Source organism: Staurois parvus, unplaced genomic scaffold (assembly GCF_062004578.1).
Source record: "Staurois parvus isolate SC_StPar_1 unplaced genomic scaffold, SC_StPar_1.0 ptg000227l, whole genome shotgun sequence".
In the NCBI taxonomy this organism is placed as follows: Eukaryota; Metazoa; Chordata; class Amphibia; order Anura; family Ranidae; genus Staurois; species Staurois parvus.
The window spans coordinates 284,002-298,341 of NW_028318023.1; the positions used below are offsets into that span (position 1 = coordinate 284,002).

General features: G+C 41.3%; 1 protein-coding gene across 2 annotated transcripts in view; it reads left to right on the forward strand.

Moving 5' to 3' along the window:
* The first annotated feature begins 6,629 nt into the window (after nt 1-6,629).
* RASSF6 (Ras association domain family member 6) overlaps nt 6,630-14,340 on the forward strand; it is a 54,767-nt gene continuing 47,056 nt past the window's right edge. For both annotated transcript variants that reach the window (XM_089679555.1, XM_089679553.1), the window contains exon 1: nt 6,630-6,792. The gene's annotated coding sequence lies outside the window, so the exon portion shown is untranslated. The remainder of the gene's footprint in view (nt 6,793-14,340) is intronic.

A 14,340-nucleotide genomic window follows, 5' to 3' on the forward strand; every position in this document is an offset into this window, starting at 1 on the left:
CTCCGAAATGCTGCACTTTTCTTTGTGATGTGACATTTGGAATAAAAACCTTTTTTGGACCATATCGAGATCTGTGATGTGCTGGCGAATATTTACGTTTGCCTATGATGTTTCCGGTCCCAGCTGGTAGTCGCTACTTCCAGGAATGTGTGAGAAGGGAATATAAGGGAATATAGTTATTGCCTGTGACAGGTGGGACAGCCTCTTGCAGCAAGGGAGTTTTTATCAACACTCTGTCAATGAGCGGTCCATCACCAATAGCAATGGGAGCATATCAGCATCCGTAAAGGAAGAGTTAAGGCAGAGCTCGTATGGAGTCCTTGCTAAGTGCTCAGCATGGCCCCGTTCCGTTACTAGTAGTGAGGTAGCGTAGATATGATGAGCAGTGGGCATAGGCTCTATGTGGGCATAGGCTCTACGTGTCCCTCCTAAATGCAACAAGTTACAGTGAAGGTGTACATTGACATGGAGACCCAAGAGTTAACTGGAGTACAGTTCATTGTTCAAGTGTATGACCATCTCTAAAGTTAGAGGTTCGCCTTAAGGTCAAGTATTCCCTGAAATTGGCCTTAGCATTGTCCCGGGGCATTGATGGATACAACACAGACAAAGGTACCCCATGTTCAGGAGAGTGACCCTATTCAGCAAAGGCCAGAAGGACCCATCCAGGGTAGGCCTCCCATGTGACCCACACTTGGTGCCCAACAAGGAGGGGAACATGGAGGGAGTGTCACCAGCCTGCCCTACAAGCCATACACTATACAATTAGCTTGTACCATCTCTGTACTCCTTAAAACATATCAAAGATCAAAAATCAATAGTATTGAAGCTTACTTACCTCAAATGGCTGCATTTGTTTTCTTTATTTTTTTTAACACCTTTTTTTTACTTCATTTTACCCTGGCAGTCCTGCTATTAGCTCACTTCCTGTCCTAGAGTGACAACTTTACTGAACAACATTGTTATCCTAGGACAGGGAGTGTGTCTACATAACAGTGGGAGGTATTTTGCAGTCCAGGAAGATAGCTGGGTAAAATGCTAACTGATAACAGTCCAGAGGCCATAACTAAAGGCAAGTAGAGGATGTGTATAGGGCGCATCCATGGAGGAGGCTGTGGACAGGAAGATGTCAGCCAAAGATGGAAGAGGAACTGGAACACATGCACTGGGCAGCACTTCTGGGAGTTGAAGCAGACTCTGTATGTGGAAGAGGATGAAGCAGGAAGGTGCTTCTAAGTGCAGTATATCCAGATGAACTTTAACCGCCTCCCGCCAACCATATAAGGAAATGCAAGGCGGTTCTCTTGTTCTGGGAAGACATCATATGACGTCCTCCCACTCTAACCGCGTGTGTGTGGCTCCGGGAGCGTGCAGCCCCGCGATCCGTGGTGCGCTGTGTCCCTCGGACACAGTGGATCACCGATCAACGGAAAGAGCCGAAGACATCAGCTCGGTCATGTGATCAGCTGTGTCCAATCACAGCTAATCGCATATAAATATAGAAATGCAGGTAATCGGCATTTCTCCCCTCATGAGCTGTCACGCTGACAGCTCGTGAGGAGAGGAGAGCCGGTAATCGGCATTCCTCAGAGGGGACATGTACACTGATCATCAGGGCACTGATGATCAGTGTGCCCTGATGACCAGTGTAGCCTCAGCAGTGCCACCTGTCAGTGCCCATCAGTACAAGCTGTCAGTGCTCATCAATGCCACCTGCCAGTACCCATTAGTGCCACAACAATGCCACATATCAGTGCCTATGAGTGCACATCAATGCCACATATCAGTGCCCATTTGAGCTGCCTTTCAGTGTCATCTATCAGTGCCAGTCAGTGCCACCTATCAATGCCAGTCAGTGCCACCTACCAATGCCAGTCAGTGCCACCTATTAGTGCTGCCAATCAGTGCCACCTATCAGTGCCACCTAACAGTGTCAGTCAGTGCCGCATATCAGTGCCACTTATCAGTGCTGTCTATCAGTGCCATATATGATTGCTGCCTTTCAGTGCTCATCAGTGATGCCTGTCAATGCCCATCAGTGCCACCTACCAGTGCCTCCTCATCAGAGCCCATCAGTGCAGCCTATCAGTGCCAATCACTGCAGCCTCATTAGCGCACATCAGTGAAGGAGAAAAATCACTTATTTACAAAATTTTATAACAAAAACTAAGAAAAACGGGTTTTTTTTCAAAATTTTCAGTTTTTGGTTTACTTAGCAAAAAATTAAATACCCAGAGGTGATTAAATACCACAAAAAGAAAGCTCTATCTGTCTCCAAAAAATTATAAAAATTTCATATGGGTACAATGTTGCATTACCGCGCAATTGTCATTCAAAGTGTGACAGCGCTGAAAGCTGAAAATTGGCCTGGGCAGGAAGGGGGCAAAAGTGCCCAGTAGGCAAGTGGTAATGACAACAGTTAGAAACACTTACAAAGTGGCAGTTAAAACAGGCTCTGTATAATCCGTCAGGATGCGGGGACTCTATCCACCGTGCGAGAACCCGCTGTGCCGAACCAGCAGCTGCAGGGGGAGCTGAAGATGGGATGGCCACCACAAGTTCCGGGGTGGCTGGAGTGCATGCTGGCCAGGAGACCGCAACCAGAAGTGACATGGGCGTGGAATGGTGACGTCTTGAAGAAGGAGCTCTGCCCATGCTCCGAAATGCGTCACTGTTCCACGTCACTTCTGGTTGCGGTCTCCTGGACAGCGTGCGCTCCAGTGACCCCAGAACTTGTGGTGGCCATCTTGGACATCCCATCTTCAGCTCCCCCTGCAGCTGCTGGTTCAGCACAGCGGGTTCTCGCATGGTGGATAGAGCCCCTGCATCCTGACGGATTATACGGAGCCTGTTTTAACTGACACTTTGTAACTGTTGTCACTAAAGTTCATCTGGATATACTGCACTTCAAAGCACCTTCCTCTTTAATCCTCTTCCATAACTAAAGGCAAAACTGTTTTGTTTTAGAGTGGAGAGGGATCAGAACACCTGTAAGGTTTTTATTGCTGTTTGTTTCCCCGTTAGGGTGATTCACCATCTCCATTTGTCTTGGTGACCTTTGTCACCAACAGTGAAAGTAAATGAAAATCTCATATTTTGGGTTGTCACCAGAACAGGAATAGAGGGGGAATCTTCCAATGGGAACACTAGTTTTGGTGACCCCGGTGACAACCAGGGATCTCCTTATTTATCTCACTTCCTATACTGGATATAGAACAGGAATTGAAGGGAAATCTCCCCAACGGCACACAGATGGTAAAAGAAAAAAAACCTGACTGGGGTTATAAACAACGCCTTGCTCTGTCCAAAATGAAAAAAAGAGTTTTACCTTTAGTCCTACTTTAAGATTTAGGACACATCTAAGTAATACATTTTATTTTCCTTTAGATTGTAAGCTCCATGAGCAGGGCCCTCACATTCCTTCTGTACTGAAATGTATTGTAATTGTACTGTCTCCCTTTATATTGTAAAGCGCTGCACAAACTGTTGGCACTATATAAATCCTGAATAATAATAATAATAATAACCATTTGTGCAAAATTAATGGTAGATCTTAACCACTTCCCGACCGGCCGTTGCATATAAACGGCCGGAAGGGAGCAGTGCAGGGTCGGGTGGGCGTTTATAAATGGCCTCCCCGCACCCTGCTTGTGCGCGCTCCCTAGGAGCGAGCAGCACCGCGATCCGGTGCCCGCTGTGTCCTCCGGACACAGTGAAACACCGATCGTCGGACGGGACCTCTGTACGAGGTCCCGATCATGTGATCACTGATTGCCAATCAGTGATCACATGCACAGTAGTAAGCAAGATGTCACTTGTGACATCATTGCTTACTACGTGTGAAATCTGTGAATGATCACAGAGGTCACATGGTACAAGGCTATTCACAACAGCCTTGTACCATGTGACAAGCTGTGATCAATCACAGCTCACTCAGTACTTCTCAATGAGTGCAAGAATGCACACAGAGAGAAAGAGAAATGATTGCTTTTACATCCTATATGGGTGTAAAAGCAATCAGTGTAAAAAAAAAAAAAAAAATCTTCATCACCCCCCACAAGTAGTACAGTGTCACCATGGTGACACTGTACTGCTAGGGTGACAGTATGTAAAAAAAAAAAAATAAAAATAGAAAATAATAATATAAAAAAATAAAATAAAAATGTAAAAAAATTTTTTAAAAAATTATAATTTTTGGTTATAAACTAATTTGTATTTTTTTTTTTACTAAAAAGATAACGGAATAAATTTTGGCAAAGATTTATGATGAAATGTTATTTATTTTCAAAATTGTATAAAAAAAAACACTTTTTTAAAAATTTTTGGACATTTTCATTTAAATAGCAAAAAAAATAAAAATCCCAGCAGTGAATAAATACCACCAAAATAAAGCTTTATCTGTCTCAAAGAAATGGTAAAAAATTCATTTGGGTACAGTGTTGCATGACCGCGCAATTGTCATTCAAAGTGTGATAGCGCTAAAAGCTGAAAATTGCCCTGGTCAGGAAGGGGGTAAAAGTGTCCGGTCTAAAAGTGGTTAAAGAGATTGTGCAATTACATTTTATAGTGACTGGTCATGTTTGGTTTACTAAAAACTGTGCAGTAACTGAGGAATATGTAACACATCTAGTTTGGTACTTAGCCTAGTAATAAAGTTATAATAAACAAAGGCTGGCTATACACTATACAATTTTCTGCCCAATTTCCTTTAGATTTACCTTCAACTATGTAATGCAAGAGCCTGCCTAATGCCCCGTACACACGATAATAAAATTGTACAAAAACCACTGATGGAACGATTTTCTCTTCGTTGATGAGCAGGATGTTTTAACCGATAACGATATTATGAATGAAAAAATCCAGTTGAACAACAGTAAAAAATGTTGTCGTTTCACATATGAACGAGTGATTTTCTATGCGGTGGTAAGACGGTCGTACGGAAAAATCTATCAAGTGCTATCACGCATGAGCGGAAACAGAAGATGACTCGGATGTTTATGTCCAAGGAATCTTCGTAAACACGAACGAAAAATCCAAATGTTAAAAGTAGATTGGCCTAATGAGATAATGAAAGCAGAATTCTGCATATTATATTTTATGTATCACTATTTATGTATGTAGATAATGTAATAAACTATATTATACTCATTGCTGTTAATTGTTGTGTATATCGCTCGTTCTGGCTGGAAGGGCGTGGCTACAAGGTCACATACACACTGCATCACTTCCACTTGTACGGAAGACGTCAACACTACGTATTGCCCGACTAACTATTTTTTTAGATTGGTTAACCTCCCTAGCGGTCTGATTATGTCCATATTTCTGTGCTCAAAGTGGTACATTTTTTTGCATGGACATATGTCGTTTTTTTATTGTAGGCCTGTAATTTTTAGGCATAACTCACTGAAATGTGTCCGAACAAGAGTCTAGTAAACATCCCGGGTATGTTAAAATCTGAAACACGAAATCATAAATTATAATTTAATAAATAATCCTAAAAATAATAATATAATAATAATACATTTAATTCAATAATATAATCAAACCAAAAACACTGAAATTTGAAATATAGCGCCAAGTTCGCACATCACTGAGCAAAGTCGCAAAATCGTGTGTCCGATGACGAATTTCCCCACGAATCATTATCACTCAATTCTGCAAGTGGTTCTGATTTACTATCACTGTTCTCTAGCTGGTCTAAAACCGCTTTTGACCTAAAGGGACACTTTTTGGATGCCATGGACGTTTCTCAGATTCCAGGCAGAAAGAACAGTAAAAATGCAGGCAGGGCACAGGACAAAGCACTAGGGACAAAATGTATGTGAAATGCTTTGATACAGTAATGTTTTACTATGTGATTTTAGTGAATGTCACTTTTGGACATTTTTAAATTTCGCGCCAGTTCCGTCCCCCGTACGTCCTGACGTCGCAGGGGACAGAACCCAGATGACAGATGCCAGCATCGGCTGGAGGACATTACAGGGGACACTGCAGGAGGGACATCGCGGGAGCGCTGGACAAGGTAAGTGCAGAAGGGATCCCGGAGCAGCGCTGCAAGGTATTCCCAAGTGTAGCTCGGGGTTACCGCTTGTGGTACTGAAACTTTACCCCGAGCTACACTCGGGAATACCTCCAGGGAGGTTAATGAGGGCCACGATTTCGACCAACATACGAACGCCTCTCATTCGTCGGATGACCAATCGGTCGGTTTTCTAATCGTGTATTCCCACCTTAATTGGATACAATTGAAAGTGTTGTTAGGTATGACCTCCTATTACATGGTTTTTGGTAAATCTAAACCAAAAATCTCAAGAAAATTGTATAATGTATGGCCAGCCTTATTCAGAATGAGTGTTTTTAGAAGTATATGTCAGAATGACTGCTCTATCAACAGCAATCAACATATCTAAATGATGACTGTTATCATAAAAGTTGTGTTTTAAAACACTGATCATAAAGTACAGTTTGTTGAAGACGAGAGTCCATGCCCTGCAGTGACAGATGTCTGAGCCAGGCATAAGCCACACCCCTCCCACAGGTATGAATGTACATACAAGTCCCTGTCTATCAGCTGCTCCATCAGGTCTGGTAAACACTCCCGAAATGCACTGAGGCACAAGGGAGTGGCTTCAATCCTCAATACCTGTGTGTCCGCAGAAGTAAGTATTAACTCTTCCTTGTCTTCTAGGAGCTGATCAGGTGAGCCTTCAGGTCATTTGTACAGTGCCATGTTGTCTTGGATGCACCATGAAGCTGCAAGTGAAATGAAGTGTCATTTTCTGGCAGGACAGGGTAAGTGTAATCCTCATAAACTTCCCTAGTTAAAAACTTTTGAAGAAGTGTCAGAAATCCACAGACGACACTTCTTCAAGAACCAGCAGAAGTGTCATTTAATCTGTGTGTAGGTCATGCTGTTGCGTGCTCATGTTTATGAACACATGGGAGAATGTTCGCTAAAGAAGTCAAGGTACTAGGATTCAGGGATCACTGAGCTTCACTTCAAGTACTTATTAAAGAATTCAGTCCTTTTAAATGTTTAACTTGGGTCATGAGTACAGAATAGAGAGAAAAGTCTATGCTTGGGCTTTTATATGAAACCGTGCATGACGTACTAATGTACCCTGCGGCGTTTTCACTGAAGTTGTGTGTTTGTCAGTTTTTGCGCTTATTGAATCATTTTTGAAAGAAGGTGTATGTGTTTTAAGAAAGGTGTACGTGTTTTTAGGCTCTCTGTATTTTATCTATTTATTTCAGGTACTTATATAGCTTACTTATATAAAACTCCATTTTTAGTTATTTTTATATTTCATATATATATATATAGCGCTGTCAATTTACGCAGCGCTTTGCATATATATTGTATATTTACATCAGTCCCTAACCCTCAAGGGGCGTACAATCTAAGGTCCCTAACTTTACATTCATACATACACATACTAAGGCCAATTTAGACAGGATACAATTAACCACTTGCCCTCCAGAGGATTTACACCTCTTCCTGACCAGGACATTTTTTGCGATACAGTGCAGCGTTACTTTAACTGACAATTGCGCAGTCATGCAACGTTGAACATTAATTTATTTCAGGTACTTATATAGAGCTGTCAATTTACACAACATTTTACATATGCATTGCACATTTACATCAGTCCCTAACCCTCAAGGGGCGTACAATCTAAGGTCCCTAACTCACATTCATACATACACATACTAGGGCCAATTGTAGACAGGATCCAATTAACCTACTAAATATGTATTATTTAATGAATATCAGCAAATCAGTCCACAGGTTTCAAGGTTTGCAGATCTGGTTGATTATTGTCAGTTGGTATAAGTGAAAATGACTTGATCGCTAGACAAGGTGCACCAGAACATTTTTTGTTATTTTTTTAGTAACATTTGGAAATACACGTTTTTAAAAACTCCATTCGATTTGAAGCAGTGATTTTGTAAATTGCATTGCATCGCATACTAGCACATTATGAAAAACGTACCTTAGAAAAAAAAACTCCCAGCAGTGCGCTGTCACCGCTGATAGGGCTTCCATCTTCACCCGGTGTTCCTTCTGGGGTTGTGCAATTTGATTCGATGAGCCGCGATGACGTCACTCCCACGCATGCGCACGGAAGTCTCAGCCGAGGCACAGGACTCTGAAGGAATGACACGAGTATGTCGTTCCTTCAGAGCACATGCGCCGGTGACGTCAGCTGCTGCAAGGACACTGAATATCGGTGCATGTTTAGGAGAGATTCCTTGTGCCTACAGGTAAGCTTTATTACATATTTACTATCAAGGACATTGAATATCCCCTAAACAGTGCATGTTAAGGAGAGATTCCTTGTACCTACAGGTAAGCTTTAATTATATGCCGTTCCTTCAGAGTCTAATCGCTGGGGACATCAGCTCCTACAGTGAATATCCCCTAAACCAGTGGTCTCTAAACTGCAGCCCCGGGGCCAGATGTGGCCCTTTGCTTGCTTTTATCTGACCCTTGGGGCACTATTTCATGTACTGATACCAACAATTGGGTATAATTCCCCCCCCCTCCATGACACCAATGATGGGGCACAACTGTCCCCACTGACACAAATGATAGGGTCCAATGACATCAATGATGGGACACAATTCCTCCCAGTGACACAAATGACAGGGTCCAATGACATCAATGATGGAGCACAATTCCTCTGAATGACACAATTGATAGGGTCCAATGACATCAATGATGGGGCACAATTCCTCCGAATGACACAATTGATAGGGTCCAATGACATCAATGATGGGGCACAATTCCTCCCAGTGACACAAATGATAGGGTCCAATGATATCAATGATGGGGCACAATTCCTTCCAGTGACACAATTGATAGGGTCCAATGATAGGGCACAATTCCTCCCAGTGCCACAAATGATAGGGTCCAATGATAGGGCAGAATTCCTCCCAGTGACACAAATGATAGGGTTCAATAACATCAATAATGGGCCAGAATTCCTCCCACTGACACCAAACAATGGGGCATTATTTTATTCCACTGACGTCGGGACCTTTTCTACTCCCACTGACCGCAGTCCAGCCCTTGTAAAGTCTGAAAGACAGTAAACTGGCCCTTTGTTTAGAAAGTTTGGCGTCCCCTGCCCTAAGCGGTGCATGTTTAGGAGTTATTCCCTGTACCAACAGGTAAGATTTATTATAAGCTTACCTGTAAGTACAAGCAGGGCAGCTATTAGAAACCATGGGGCCCCATGCAGCCAACTTGACAGGCCCCCCTCCTGCCCAAACCCCCCCCCAGTTTACTAGGCTTCAGTTATGAATGAACACAGTGAGTGAGATGTGCCAATCACTCATTGTGTTCATTCAGGCAAGGAAGGGGCTGGTAAATGTGACATTTTTACCGGCCCATTCCCCCACTTTTCATTCTGAGGGATCCTATTGTTTGCTTGCAGCTGCCGTTGGGAAGGAGAGGAGGGAGCCAGCAGCACTGCGGTGGTGGGAACACACAGGGGGGCCTGAGCAGCAGGAAGAAATGTGTGGGTGGGAGGGGCAATTACTGGAACTGATCCCTAGTATTGCTCTCTCTGCAATAGCTGAAAGCCAGTTGGAGGGAGAGGAGAAGAAGCCAACTTTCAGCTGGTCCAAAGGAAACCATACAGGAGAGTGGTTCCAGTAATTGCCCACCCGTACCGATCATCCTGCCTGCCCACATCTGATTCACCCAGTTGCCTGGGCCCCCCTGCTGGCCTGGGCCCCGTACATCAGGACTGGTGGTACCCCCTTATCCACAGCCCTGGGTACAAGTGTCCAGTGGGAGTTTATGTCCACTTTAAAAATGCCCAATTCCTTTAACCATTTCCCGTCCGTTCACTGATAACAAACAGCATCCGGTTGAAATGGTTATACCAGGATCATGACTGCAGCTAAAGTCATGTTCCTGATATTGTTCTTTTCAGCTGGTGATTCTCTTTTATGTAAAAGTGACCCTAGCGGCTACACAGCCACTGGATCACTTTTACAGCTGGTGGAAGGGGGTTCCCCCCCTCTCTTGCTGCCACCTTTACCAGGCTCCTGGTAAAGAGCTTCTGGGCACACAGTGAGAGGAATTGATGTTCCTCCCACTGTGTGATGTCAGAAACCAGAAGCAACAAGGATTTTGTCACTTCCAGTTTTGGTAAAGAAGTCGTTACTGGCTTGTGAAAGCATCTGATCAAACCGATCTCTGTTTGTTCAGATGCTTTGGAGGACCTGTCCTGGCCCATGCTATCACAAGGGATGTTGTTCATCCCTTGTATAAGCAATCAAGTTGATAAAAAAATTTAAAACAAAGGTACCAGGTAAAAAAAAATGAATATAATAAATAATAAAATAAAAAAAATGTAAAGTGCCCCCATCCCCCTGTGCTTGCAAACAAATGTGAATGCTCATGTAGGTCCCACACGCATTTGTAAAAGGTGATCGTACCACACATGTGAGGTATCACTGCAAACGGCAGTGCAAGAGCAAAAATTCTAGTGCTAGACTTCCTGTGTAACTCTTAAATAGTAAACTGTAAAGGCTTTTAACGATCTCAATATCAGGCACTTTTACCCCCTTCCTGCACAGGCCAATTTTCAGCTTTCAGCGCTGTTGCACTTTGAATGACAATTGTGCGGTCATGCAACACTGTACCCATATGAATTTTTTTTCACACAAATAGAGCTTTCTTTTGGTTGTATTTAATCACCACTGAGGTTTTTTTATTTTTTGCTAAATAAAACAAAAAAACCTGAAACTTTTGAAAAAATGCATTTTTCTTTGATTCTGTTATAAAATTTTGCAAATAACATTTGTTTGTAAATTTAGGTCAAAATGTATTCTGCTACATTTCTTTGGTGAAAATACCCCAAAGTAGTGTATATTATTTAGTGTGTAGGAAAGTTATAGAGTCCACAAACCAATCTGGTAATCGATCAATCCTGATGTACTGGCAGCCCATCTCATTTCTTGAGGCCCGAAAACGCCAGGATAGTACAAATACCTCCCAAATCACCCATTTTTGGAAAACAGACAGTTCAAGGTATTTAGTAAGAGGCATGGTGAGTTTTTTTTTTTTGGAACATGTAGAAATTAAAAAAAAAAAGTCACAATTTTTTTTTTCTACATACCAGTGCAGCATTATTATATAACTGGTGCGGCGGTGATCAGAGACACTGACTGGTGACAGTATGTAAAAAAAAAATAATATTTTAATTTAAATTTTTTTCAAATTTTTATTACATTATTTTTTCTTTTGTTTACTTTTTTTTTCAGCACACTGTGACCAAAGCAATACAATGTTACCATAGTAACATTGAACTACTCTGGGCAAGTGATCAGGATTTTCTTTTCACACGACATTGCTAATACCAATGTATTTCATTGATATTTGCAATCATTGTTACTGAATGAAACTGAGTCATTCAGTCTTTTGTTATGATTAGCTGTGATTGGGCAAAGATCATCACATGACACAGATGGGCTGTGATTAGCCCTGTCTGTATCATGTGACTGCTTTGACCAGTCACAGCTAACAACATAATTGTATACAATGGATGGCATGACATGAAGCCATCCATTGTATACAATTGACGTGATCTGCTGTGATTGGTCACAGCAGTCACATGACACTGGCAACGGATCGGTGTAGTGATATGTCATTGGCTGTGTCCCGTGGACTCAGCCGCTGACAGATCAGCCGTGTGAGCAGCTCCTTTTTGACAGGATGTCATATGATGCCCTGTCAGAATGAGGAGTGTCCCACTTGGCTATCAATCTGCCTTTGGAGATTTTTGGGTACCGTAGCTTGGTGCCATTCCACAGGCGTATGCAATTTTAAAGAGTGACATGTCAGGTATTTATTTGCTCAGTGTCAAATTATCTTTTATATCTTACCACAGTATTGGGTGTTATATTGTTCTTGTGTTCACTAAAACTTCTTTTTTTTTTTTTCTGAAAAGTTTTTTTTTTCTGAAAATGTGCGTCTGAGCAAAAAAAAGTGTGACATCAAACATTGCAACAACCACCATTTTATTCTCCAGGGTCGCTGCTTAAAAAATAGTTAATGCTTTGGAGTTCTGAATAATTTTCTAGCAAAAAAAATTATATTTTTACATGTATGAGAGAAATGTCAGAATTGGTCCAGACTAGAACTAGTTAAATAACATGCCTGTAGGGTGCCCTAATCCTGTCTGTTATTTACAGGAAGTGCTGCAGCAGCACTGATATTTACAAAGGAAAAGGGCATTTTTTTATTACCAGCAAATTTTATTTCCCATATGGCTTCTTAAAAAAAAGAAAAAGGGGCACACAGATGAATTTAATAGTGGATCCCCATTGGGAATGTGCATTTCTGGAAATTTTAAAGCCATGAGAAAAAAAACTTTTTTTCCTAACTTTTTTTCTGGAAAATATTGAAATGTTCAGAAAAAAATTCAATGTGGAGTAGTTTTACAATTGAAAGTCATTTTGTTACACTAGGAATGTAAAATACAGTGTATATAAAAATTATTATACTTGAAATAAAAGTACAGCTTATTCAGTAACTAAACTAAATTTGCTTTCTGCTCTCCGCAGAAATTGCACTGTGAAACATTTCCAAACTCTAAATATTGGTCTCACCATTTCACTGAAAGGAGGAAAAGGAAAACCAATTTACTGACGAGACTATAGGGAAAAATTATGATGCAATGGTGGAGAACATTAATAGGAATTATTTAAAGGTTAAAAAAGATAAACTAATTTGTCAGACAAATTTTCCCTCTTCCGTGTCAATTAAGGCCTGAAAGTAGGATAGAAATTATCTACTGTATCCCAACAATCACCCAACTATAGGAGGTTCAAGATGGAGCCCACAAGCAAACTAAACTGGAGCCTTTCTCCTGCAGTGCCCCCTGGTGGCAGAAATGCATAGTTCTCGTTTGAGAACAGCATTGAGAAGTACAGTGTTACTTGAACTGTATTCCAGGATTTGCTTGTCTTCAGCTAAGAGAACTTGCAATAATTTAAGACTTTACATTGTCTCAAAATTCTTTCAATAAGGTCTTTGTGTTATATGGTTTGAATACCATGTCATAGATATATTCTCATTGTAAAATAACATAATCCACACTCTTTTTTCTTTTTCTAGAAAAAAAAGCAACTTTATTTATTTCAGGTACTTATATAGCGCCATCAATTTTACTCAGCACTTTACATATATATATATTGTACATTCACATCAGTCCCTAACCCTCAAGGGGCGTACAATCTAAAGTCATTCATACATATACATACTAGGGCCAATTTAGACAGGATCCAATTAACCTACTAGCATGTGTTTGGAGTGTGGGAGGAAACCCACGCAGGCACAGGAAGAACATGCAAACTCCAGGCAGGTGGTGCCGTGGTTGGGATTCAAACCAACAACCCTAGTACTGCCAGGCGGAAGTGCTAACCATTTAGCCACTCTGCTGTCCCAGAAATAAACAGGATAAAAACTTTTTTTCCCCCCAATTTTTCAGTTTTTTTCCAGGGCTTCCCATTTCTAGACTCCATTAAAAAAAACAGTTTTAATCAACAACACGCAGCGTCTAATGAAAAGAATCCTGTTAAACCAACAATCAAATCTAATATATCATACTGACCTGTTTTTAACAGATTCTAAACAACAGTATATAATATTCATATTAGCCACATGAAATGTCCATTGATTATTTAAAAAGCATTTTGATCCAAAACTTTTTTGTAGTTTTTGAATACAGTGATGAGAGGGTTAGGACCCCTGCCAGGGCATTATTGTCTGCGTCTCTGCTTAACTGAATGTGAGGGAAAATCCAACATTTTAAATTGTTGCTGGAATAAGAACAGAGGAGAAATCTTCTGACAGGAACTCTTTTTCCGTTAAAACTGTCTAAGAGGGGATTTTCTATGCTTTGGTGCGATTTCCTCTCATTTTCTGTTGTGTCTCCAGGACAGGAAGCGAATGGAAATATCCCTAATTAAACACAGATGGCAAAAACAAAGTTTACAAGGTTTTTAACCATTCTGTACTCTGCCCAATATTAAAGAAAATACTTTTAGACAAACAGTACTATATGAAGCTTCTATGTCTATGTCCCTAATAATTGGAGCTCCAAGCTAACCGCTAAATATACTGTATGGTTTCAATAACCTTCGCTGGTTTACCTGCCTACGAATTAGTAAATTTGGCAAGCCATTCTAGTAATAGGCACACCTCTGCAGGGGCAAGTAGGCCCCTGCTCACTGGACAGAGATGGTGATTCATCTTTGCTGTCCAGAGAACAGGCTGGAGTTGGAGAGGTGACCATGGAAGCTGAATTGCTGAACCTGGAA